This window comes from Capricornis sumatraensis, chromosome 8, assembly GCF_032405125.1.
Source record: "Capricornis sumatraensis isolate serow.1 chromosome 8, serow.2, whole genome shotgun sequence".
Taxonomy (NCBI): domain Eukaryota; kingdom Metazoa; phylum Chordata; class Mammalia; order Artiodactyla; family Bovidae; genus Capricornis; species Capricornis sumatraensis.
The window spans coordinates 59,279,330-59,290,319 of record NC_091076.1 but is presented as its reverse complement, the minus strand read 5'-3'; positions in this window follow the sequence as shown (position 1 = coordinate 59,290,319).

Below are 10,990 nucleotides of genomic sequence, written 5' to 3'. Positions count from 1 at the left end.
AGGAGGTATATAATGTGCTAACCACCTTAATATTTATAGCAGGGAATCAATCAATACTGTCTAACTCTGAAATATGAAGTTTGAAAAATCAATGACTCTAACCTCCTTATGGTTTTATGGTTTTCATAATCATTTTTCTTTATCCTTGGAGGGATCTTTTAGAAATTAATAACCCCTGTGAAGAAAAAATACTTAAAGTACAGCATTTTCTTCAGATCTATTTCAACTTCCTGTGTTAGGTTTTATAAAATTAAGCCTAAATATTAATAAAATGTAGAGTAGGGACCATTTTTTACAATATCATTTGTCTAACCTTATCTAAAACTTCCTCTCACTTCACTCATTCTTCTTTTTGCATATAAGCATAGAAAGATATCTGAAATCATGTTTATAAGTTTCTGTTTTCATCCTAAAATACAGATTTATTTTTTTACATATACGCAACTTTGAAGTCTAGTGAGTTCATGCAATGCCTGCTGGGCTAGTGCCAGGAGTGAAGAAGCTGACATTGCTGACATCTTCTGGCAAGATAAAGAAAGTGCCAGCATCAAAACGCATAACTGGATATCAGTGCTTTGGTAAAGTCCAGAGATGATAGGTGAGCACTCTTTTAAGAAGAGGGTGGGATGTATGGCGAGAGTACTGTGGAAACATACATTACCATATGTAAAATAGACAGTCAATGGGAGTTTGCCATATGACTCAGGGAAATCAAATTGGGGCTCTGTAACAACCTAGAGGGGTGAGACGGGGAGAGAGGTAGGAGGGAGGTTCAGTGGGGAGAGGACATATGTATACCTGTGGCTGATTCATATTAATATTTGACAGAAACAAACATAATTATGTAAATTAATATCCTTCAATTTAAAAAATAAACATATTAAAAAAAAGAAATGCCACATCACCCACATGTGCGCACACACACACACACACACGCATGCGCACACACACACACACACACACACATACACACACACACATGACTTGGAGTCAAAAAGTGATACAGAAAAGTTGAACTCTAAATGTGAAGATGGTGTACAAATATACTGCTCAATTTATTTCATATATATTTTGCTTTTCATGGTTGCATAAGAATAATACATGTTTAAATAAGTCTAAAAGAGTCTTTCAACAAGAAGTCTAAGTGACAAAAACATAGTGTCATGGCTTAACTGGCAGCATTTTTGTATGATAGAAAAAAAGATTTGTCTTAGAATCAAGACCAATATTTGATGAAATATGGTATTTCTGAGCAATATAATTGGCTTGCTGCTTTCATCTTTAAATTTTTCTATATGGTTTAACTTTATAATGAATATATAATAAGGAATTTATAGCTTAATTATATATCATTTATAATATATTTTATGTATAATATATATTATAAATGTAATATATTATATAGTATATAAAACATACAATATTTCACATTATGAATATACAAAATACACAATATGTATGAATATAAATTTCCATGCAGCTTCATTTTAAATGAGCATGTGATAAAAAATAAAAACTATGGGCACTTGATGTAATAACTGATATCACTTCACTTGAATCATCTTGATATTGCTCTTTCAATTTTATCCATATACTCACCCACATTTGCTTAGGTTGGCATACAGATTTATACACATTCTTCAGCTTTTCAGTATTTTAGACATTGTGCAGGTCAAAGGTCCATCTAGTCAAAGCTATGGTTTTTCCAGTAGTCATATATGGATGTGAGAGTTGGACTATAAAGAAAGCTGAGTGCTGAAGAATTGATGCTTTTGAACTGTGGTGTTGGATAAGACTCTTGAGAGTCCCTTGGACTGCAAGGAGATCCAACCAGTCCATCCTAAAGGAAATCAGTCCTGAATGTTCATTGGAAGGACTGATGCTGAAGCTGAAACTCCAATACTTTGGCCACCTGATGTGAAGAACTGACTCATTTGAAAAGACCATGATGCTGGGAAAGATTGAATGTGGGAGGAGAAGGGGACGACAGAGGATGAGATGGTTGGATGGTATTACTAACTCAATGGACAGGAGTTTGAGTAAACTCTGGGAGTTCGTGATGGATAGAGAGGCCTGGCGTGCTGCAGTCCGTGGGGTCGCAAAGAATCGGACATGACTGAGTGACTGAACTGAACTGAACTGAAGGTGATTCTGTTTTTTAATATTCATTTATGTATTTGGTTGAGCGGGGTCTTAGCTGTGGCACACAGGAGCTTCGTTGCACAAGCAGGATGTTTCATTGCTGTGCATGGACTCTCTAGTTGCGGCACATGGGCTCAGTAGTTGTGGCACGCTGCGGGTTCCAGAGCACAGGGGCTTCCCTAGTTATTCTGTGACATGTAGGGTCTTAGTTCTCTGACCTGGGATCAAACCCATGCCCCCCTGCAGTGTAAGGTAAATTCCTAAACCACTGGACCACCAAGGAACTCCCCAAGATGATTTCTTTCATGGTGGAAACAAATATTTCAAAACCTAAACTCTTTGGCAGTCTTTTGGAACTCTGCCTTTCTCATAGCCTCTTGTATCTTCTCTTACTCGCTCATGTCCTCACGTTTGCTCTGGGTTAGAAGAATCAGTCATATCCTAAAGAGTAATGATGATATTCATTATTCATTAAAGCAGAGATATTCATTAAAGCAGAGGCAGTACTTGGCTGACAAAGGTCCCTCTAGTCAAAGCTATGGCTTTCCCAATAGTCATGTATGGATGTGAGAGTTGGACCATAAAGAAATCTGAGTGCCAAAGAATTGATGCTTTTGAATTGTGGTGTTGGAGAAGACTCTTGAGAGTCCTTTGGACTGTAAGGAGATCAAACCAGTTAATCCTAAAGGAAATCAGTCCTGAATATTCATCAGAAGGACTGATGCTGAAGCTGAAACTCCAATATTTTGGCCACCTGATGCGAAGAACTGACTCATTTGAAAAGACCCTGATGCTGGGAAAGATTGAAGGCAGGAGGAGAAGAGGATGACAGAGGATGAGATGGTTGGATCTCATCACCGACTTGATGGACATGAGTTTGAGCAAGCTCCAGGAGTTGGTGATGAACAGGGAAGCCTGGCATGCTGCAGTGCATGGGGTCGCAAAGAGTCGGACATGACTGAGCGACTGAACTGAACTGAATGATGATATTCAGGACCACGGACAGTAACATGCAGCCATACATATACAAACAAGCTCCCAACCCCTCACTCAGCAAGTTCCTCCCACGGAGATCAGTCAAGTCTGGTCCTGGGACCTTGCAGGTCAAATTCATGCTCTTCTTTCACGTTAGGCTTAGAAAACTCTCCTGAGCAAGATATCATATAGTGTTTGAGGAACAACAGCCCAGTGTCAGTTTCCCTGGTGGCTCAGATGGTAAAGAATCTGCCTGCAATGCCAGAGACCTGGGTTCAGTCCCTGGGTCAGAAAGATCCCCTGGAGAAGGGAATGGCAACCCACTCCAGCATTCTTGCCTGGGGAATCCCATGGACAGAGGAGCTTTGTGGGTACAGTCCATGGGATCACAAAGAGTCAGACACAACTGAGCGACTAAAACAAGAGCCCAGTGTAGCTATGGCAGCCGAGAATGGAAGAGCATGGTAAGAAATTATCAGTGAAGTCATGTTGATTACTTATATGTTAATTACTGCTCAGCTCTGAACCACATGGAAAATGTAAAAAGTATATACAGTCAAGTCTTCTTCACCCATGTCCTCCAGCTCTGCAGTTCCCTTCCTAGTAGGTAACTAATGACACTGGTTTATTGTATACCCTGTGCATATATAATTAAGTGCATACATTTATACAATAATTTTCTCCTCTTACTGAAATGGCAATGTGCTATTCATTGTTCTTTACTGTGCCCTGTTCCCTTAACAATATACCTGAAAACCTTCCTGAATACTTTGTTTATAGCTGCGTATCTTGTGAGGCTGTCTTGTAACTTGTTTAGTTAATCTCCTACTGATGGATGTTTATATTTTCAATCTTTTGATGTAATTTTAAAAACCACCACAGCTCTACCATATGACCCAGCAACCCATTCCTGGGCATATACTGAGAGAAAACCATAATTTTAAAAGATACATGCTCCCCAATGTTCATTGCAGCACTACTTACAATAGCCAGGACATGTAAGCAACCTAAATGTGTCCATCAACAGAGAAATGGATAAAGAGGATAAAATGGATAAAAGAACAAAATAATGCCATGTGCAGCAACATGGATGGACCTAGAGACTGTCGTACGGAGTGCCGTAAGTCAGACACAGAAAGACAACTATGATACCGCTCATATGCAGAATCTTTAAAACAGGGTACAGATGGACTTATTTATAAAATAGAAATAGAGTCATGAATGTAGAAAACAAACTAGGGTTACCAGGGGATACAGGGGGAGGGATAAATTAGGATATTGAGACTGACATATATGCACTGCTGCTGCTGCTGCTGCTGCTAAGTCACTTCAGTCATGTCTGACTCTGTGCAACCCCATAGACAGCAGCTCCCCTGTCCCTGGGATTCTCCAGGCAAGAACACTGGAGTGGGTTGCCATTTCTTTCTCCAATGCATGAAAGTGAAAAGTGAAAGTAAAGTCACTCAGTCGTGTCCGACTCTTAGCAACCCCATGGGCTGCAGCCTACCAGGCTCCTCCATCCATGGGATTTTCCAGGCGAGAGTACTGGAGTTGGTTGCCATTGCCTTCTCTGATATGTGCACTACGACATATACAATAGATAACTACTAAGAATCTGCTGTATAGCACAGAGAACTCTACTCAGTCCTCTGTAATGGCCTATATGGGAAAAGAATCTTAAAAAAAAAGAATTGCTTATATGTGTTTGTGTTTAACTGACTCACTTTGCTGTACACCTGAAAGCATAAACATGGTAAATCAATTATATTTCAATAAAAAAAATTTTTTTAAATCACAGCCTTCGGACATAAGGCCAAGGCTCAGAGTTAGTTCAACCAAGGTTCAAATTCTGTTTTTATTTACAAGCTGAATTAATTTGGGCCAGCTATTCAGGCTCCCTGTGCCTTTCTTTCCTCATTTGCTAAGTGAGGATAATAATACTATGACATCCTTTGTGGAAGGCTCAAAGGAGAAAAAGTATGTAAAGTGCTTCTTAGCACAGTACCTGGCTCAAGAGAGTAATACTGCTAATAATAGTCACCAGGTACTGAGTACTTACTATGTACTACACTCTGTACTGAGAATTCACATGCTGTCTCCTTCCATTGTCACAACTGTAAAAGGTAGAGACCATTGTTTCCACATTTACCAAAGAATAACAGAGAGGTTAACCAATACGCCCCTCAACTCATAGGTAAGCAGAACAGGATTCAAACTCAGGGTTTCCTGACAGAGACATGTTCTAAACCATCACATCCATCTGCTGGTGCTCAACAAACGTAGCTGATATCATCCTCCCTCACCATCATCATCATCTCATTGATACCATCACCACCACCACCACCATCACTATCCTCACCATTAGCAGCACGACCTGCTTTAGGCCTGTTGCTCTCTGAACTGACCTGTGCCTACCTTTGCCTTCGGGCTCCTCAGCAGCTGGTGCAAGCTTTTCCAGAAACAGTTGGTTTTTGTTGATTTCAGGTTCTCACTTCCTCTGATCTCAGCTTCCTGAACATGCATGTATGTGCCTGGATGCACAAGCACACACTCTGGCAGATTTAGGGATTTTTATTACAACATCTGTTTGAGATGGTCCATATTTTGTGATTGTATTTGACCAACGTGACTAGCAGAGGCAGCTGGGCGAAGTGAAGTGGAATTGTGAGGTGAATGGGGAGGGTGGTCTGAGATGTTTATGGTCCCTCGTCTCCCTCACCCATCCACCTGCCCCAAGGATAGCAGACAGAGGAAAAGAAAAACTCAGCAACCACTAGATGACTGTCTACAACATTACAAGAGGTGTTTCATGTGTGTTATCTCTAATCTTCAAGGTAGGCACTCTCCACTTCATTTTACAAATAAACCGAAGTTCATAAGAGGTAAAGTGAGTGGCAAAAGGCCAAAGCTAGTGTGCACCTGAGACGAGTCTATGGAGGTAGAGCCTGTTTGCATTCTGAGGGAACAGTCAGTGTGTCACCATCCCCAAATCCAGACAACCAGGGCCAGCCGGGGGGAGTCTGAGCCCCTGACAGTGGTCTCTGTCTTCTTAGACACTTTCCTTCCAGGCCTTCCCTGAGGCTGACGCATGGGCCAGGAGACACACTGACGTTATCTCTCTGTCTTCCTTCAACCTGTGAAATCCTGGCTCCTCTGTCTTATCTTCAGGACAGTTTAGGTCATGCTGCTCTAACAAATAAACCCCAGATCTCATGGTCAGCATGGGAGTGTGGGCAATATCTGTTCATCGTCCTTACTCAGGAATCCAGGCTAAATGAGACTTTATTAAGCTGAGGGACGGGGGATTGGCAGCTCAAGCCCTGGCTCCTAAAGCTTCCACCTGGAAGGGACATACGTCAATTTCACTCACATTTCATCAGCCACAGCAAGTCTCATGGTCCACCTACCTCAGAAATACCTGGTGACTAGCGCTGTGGGTACCCCAGTCAGAGGTACTGCCCTCACTTGCCTGCCCACTTCTCTACCACCCCACCACCCCACTGGTGGGACACAGCTTTTTTGTACTCACTTCCCCTCCCCCAAGGCCATGAGGGGCACTTGACTTTACTACAGAGTCCACAAGATTTTATTCAGTCATGGAGTGCCACATGCTTCGTCAGGGCATCAACCTTGGGCTGGAATTGCAGAGAGTCCTGGGAAAGTCTCTCTGTCCCTGTCTCTGGGCTAAAAGCACCACAGTAAGACAAGAGAATTCTCCCAATCCTCTTGCAGGGCCTGGACTTTCTCCTGCAGCATCAGCTGCTTTTGTACAGTAAATTTAGGCCGAACTGAAAACCAAGGCTGTGGATAAGAAGCACTCCCCCTCAGAGTGTAACTCAAGGAAGAGCCACAAGTCTACCAAAAGGAGTGCTGGCTGGTGGTCTCCTGAGGCCTCTGTCTCAATGACCCCAGGAAACAGCTTCCTTTTCCCACCTGTCCCCCCAAGCCAGCCATATGTAGTCGGAGAAGTTGCCCCCTGAGGATTAGTATCTGAGGGAGCAACAAAGCACACCCTTCTCATCTCCAAGTATGGGATCTTCTCTTCTTAACTTCCACTGCTCCCTGAGGTTCCCACCACTAAAGATCAAGATTCCAATAAATATTTTCCAGGAAAACTAAAAACTATACATTCTTCCTATCTTGACCAAGATCCTCTGGATCTCTAGTAACAAGAACTTATCTAAACTACCTTGGGCAGAAAAGGGTAATTTACTGTGAAGACACAGGTCTATATCACAGAACTCAACAGCTGGGCCTCCCAGGGGTGGAGAGCAAGGAGGCATGTCTCTCAGATTGTCTTTCTCTGCGGCACTTCAGTGAATACCAACTGGATATTCACAGAAGCTCTGTGACTAGTCAGACACAAATGAGACAAGGTCTGTTCCTTCAGGAAGTTACTGCCTGAATGGAACGATAAGACATGACACATAAAAGGGAGCAAAGGCGGGAGGTGTTACAGGGGAGTAGGCATTGACCACACAGAGATGGAGAAGGACACTCCAGGGGCTGGGCGCAAAGGGGCAAAGCCATGGGGCCCTTGGCTAAATTATGGAGACGGTGAACGTGGGTCATGAGAAACAGGCTGGGAAATTAGGTTAGGATGAGATCATGGAGAGCTTGTGTGCCAGGAAAATAAATTTAGCTTTTATCTAGGAAAAAAAAAAAATCAGAAGACACAGAAGGTCTGATTACAGCAGAGTGGTGGGATCAGACATGGACCCATCTGTGTTTGACCTGAGGGAGGGAGGGGGACAAACGACCGTGGAAGTAGGGAGGCTTTCGGAGCAGCACGGAGAGAGAGGAACTGACCAGCCGATTGAGAAGCAAGCTGGGTGGGAAGAGCAGTCAACAGCACCTGCGACCTCCCACACACAGACACGAACTCACAGATGTCCCTTTCAAGCATCCATCAGCCCAGAGGGCCAGAGAGAAGGGGCACAGGCCAGGGCCTTTGTCTGGAGAGGGTGGTGGGAATATTAAGCAGAATCCAGACCATGGGCACCTCCATGGGGCAGCAGGGAACGGGGTGGGGATGAACAGTTGACGGTGGTGAACACGGATATACCTAATCAGAATCACACGTGCGTGCATACACGACACCAAGTACACGAGGCAGTGACTACAGGAAGGGCTGAGCATCAGGCCAACTCTGGTTCAAGTCCTGGCTCTGCCTTTTACTAGCTGCGAGATCTTATGTGTCTCTGAGCCTCAGTTTTCTCATCTTAAAATGTTGATGGTAAGATCTACCTCCCACCTTGCTGTGAGGATTAAAGTGAAATAATAGTAACTATTGATAGACTAATCCTTAAAAAAAGTACACATTCTTGCTCTCCTGTATTTATGCCCTGGCAATGTGACCGCATAGCTCCTCTCAGTAAGAGGTGGAGTCTATTTCTTAAGCTGATGAATCTAGTTCGTAACTTACTTTGGCCAAAGGGACGATAGCAAAAGTGACGCTAGAATAGACTTGAGTCATGGGGCCTTGCTCTCGTGTGTTCCTGGTACCCAGACACCCTACGAACAAGGCCAGGTGAGCCTGCTAGATGAAGAGACACGTGGCCCGGCTGCCCCCACCGCTCCAGCCAAACAAACAGCCGCCAAATGCCCAGGAAGCAGAGTGTCAGGCTGACTCATAGCTGACTAACAGGTCCGTGTGTTAGCCCAGCCAAGAGAGCAGGACTGCCCACCCCAAACTGCCAATTTGCCAAATCATGAGCAAATAATCGTTGCTGCTGCTAAGCCGCTGCAGTCGTGTCCAACTCTGTGCAACCCCATAGACGGCAGCCCACCAGGCTCCCCCGTCCATGGGATTCTCCAGGCAAGAACACTGGGGTGGGTTGCTATTTCCCTCTCCAATGCATGAAAGTGAAAAGTGAAAGTGAAGTCACTCAGTCGTGTCCGACTGCTTGCGACCCCATGCACTGCAGCCTACCAGGCTCCTCCACCCATGGGATTCTCCAGGCAAGAGTACTGGTTACGTCACTACATTTTGGGTGGTTTGTTATGCAGCAAAATCTAACTGATACACTTATGCTCCTGCCCAAGATGAAGTAGCAGGGATCAGATTTATCTTCCTGCTTGAAATAACCAAAATAATTAAGCAAGACTCTGGACATTGGGTGGGTATTAAAGGATGGTGATCCCCAAAACACAGGAAAAACAAATGATGTGAGCCCTAAGATCACCCCAGATTACCGTCCAGGCTTCAGTTCAGACAAGGGGACCCAGATGGAGCCTGAGCTGAGGAGACATAGCTGAAAGCCTGGAGAGACCAAGGAGGGTGGAATTCTCAGAACAGAGAGCTGGAGAGGGGAGAGCTACTCACAGAGAGAACCCTAAAGACCTGCAGAGGCTCCCCCTCGAGTATTCAGCAGGGTACTTAACAGTGCACGCATGTCAGGGAAATACCTGAGGCCTGGGAGAGACCCATTTGAAAAAATGAGAGGATGGTGCTCTGCACTCACCCAGAGCCAGAAATGGAGGCTGCTGCCCACAGCCAGACCATAAACACTCAATCCACAGGGCACTGAGTAGAGCACTCAGGAAGGCCAGGCCTCAGTAGTGGGGGAAAACTCATCCCAGACAGAACACTCCTCCAAACCTGCCTGATAAAAGCAAGATCCCAAATGATCAGACTGCGTCCAAGTAACTTCACTGTATCCCAGAAAATCTAACTGATACAAAACCTAAAATTTATGGAGTGTTTATTATGTTCCAGCAACTTTACATATACATAAACATTTTACATGTATTACTACATGCCTATTACTTTAATTATTAACACTCAAACAGGTTTTTATCCCCACTGTACAGATGATAGGGCCTAAGATAACACATATAAAGTGCCCGGCATGTTCAATAAATGCCATTTCTCTCAACTCCTCAACCTCACTCCCTGCCTGCAACCATCAACAACCAAATCGTTTTTCCCAAACTGCACATGTAGTTCAAAGAAATCATGGATTTTAAAAGCCAAATAAATACTCTAGCCTTCAGGAGGAACGGGTTCTCTGGTTGGGGTCCTGGAGAAAATCCTTAGTGAAGAGTTAGGAGTCCTAGTTTCTGGGTACTGCCACTATCTTGCAAGGTGATCTTCAGTCAGCTCTCACCTCTCTGAGGCCGATTCACCCACCTGCGATGGAGGAGCCGGGGGTGACTCCTCAAAGCAACCGTGTCATTGCACAGGCCAAGATGCCTCGGTCACTCTCAGCCTACCTTCTGATGTGGAGGATGGCAGAGTCGGAAAAGTAGAGTGGTATCTGCCACAGTTGGAACATGTGCGCATATACACACACACACACACACACACACACACACACACACACACGGAGCCTCTTGTCGAGTGGTATCTGCCATTGCTGGAACATGTGCGCGTACACACAGACACACACACACACACACACACATATGGAGCCTCTTGTCGAGCCTCTCTCCAGAGGTCTCTTCCCCATGCAAGTAAGTAGCTCGTCCTCGTCCGCCCCAGTGCAGCATTACCGCCTTAGACCAGAAGATGGTGCTGCTTCGCCGTGCACTTTCAACCGCATTTCTTACGTGCGCGTTCAGAAGATAACGGTATTCCTCTCCAGAATACCACACTCCAATCACAAGCAACCAAAGACAATTTGAAATTAGAAGGGAACTGGGACCTTTTTGGAAGGAAACTAAATATCATCAGAATGTGCCAAGCACTGTGCCAGCTACTTTACAGCCCTTCTTTTAAAAACCAGGCATGCCAATGCTCAGAGATGACAAAAGGAAGAAACAGCTGCTTAGTAAATGTTGGTTTTATTTCCGCGTCTTTGTAGCCTTCATTACATAGGACATTTGATTGATGATCAAGTACTGACTGGTTAATTGAGTTGTAACTGCAGAT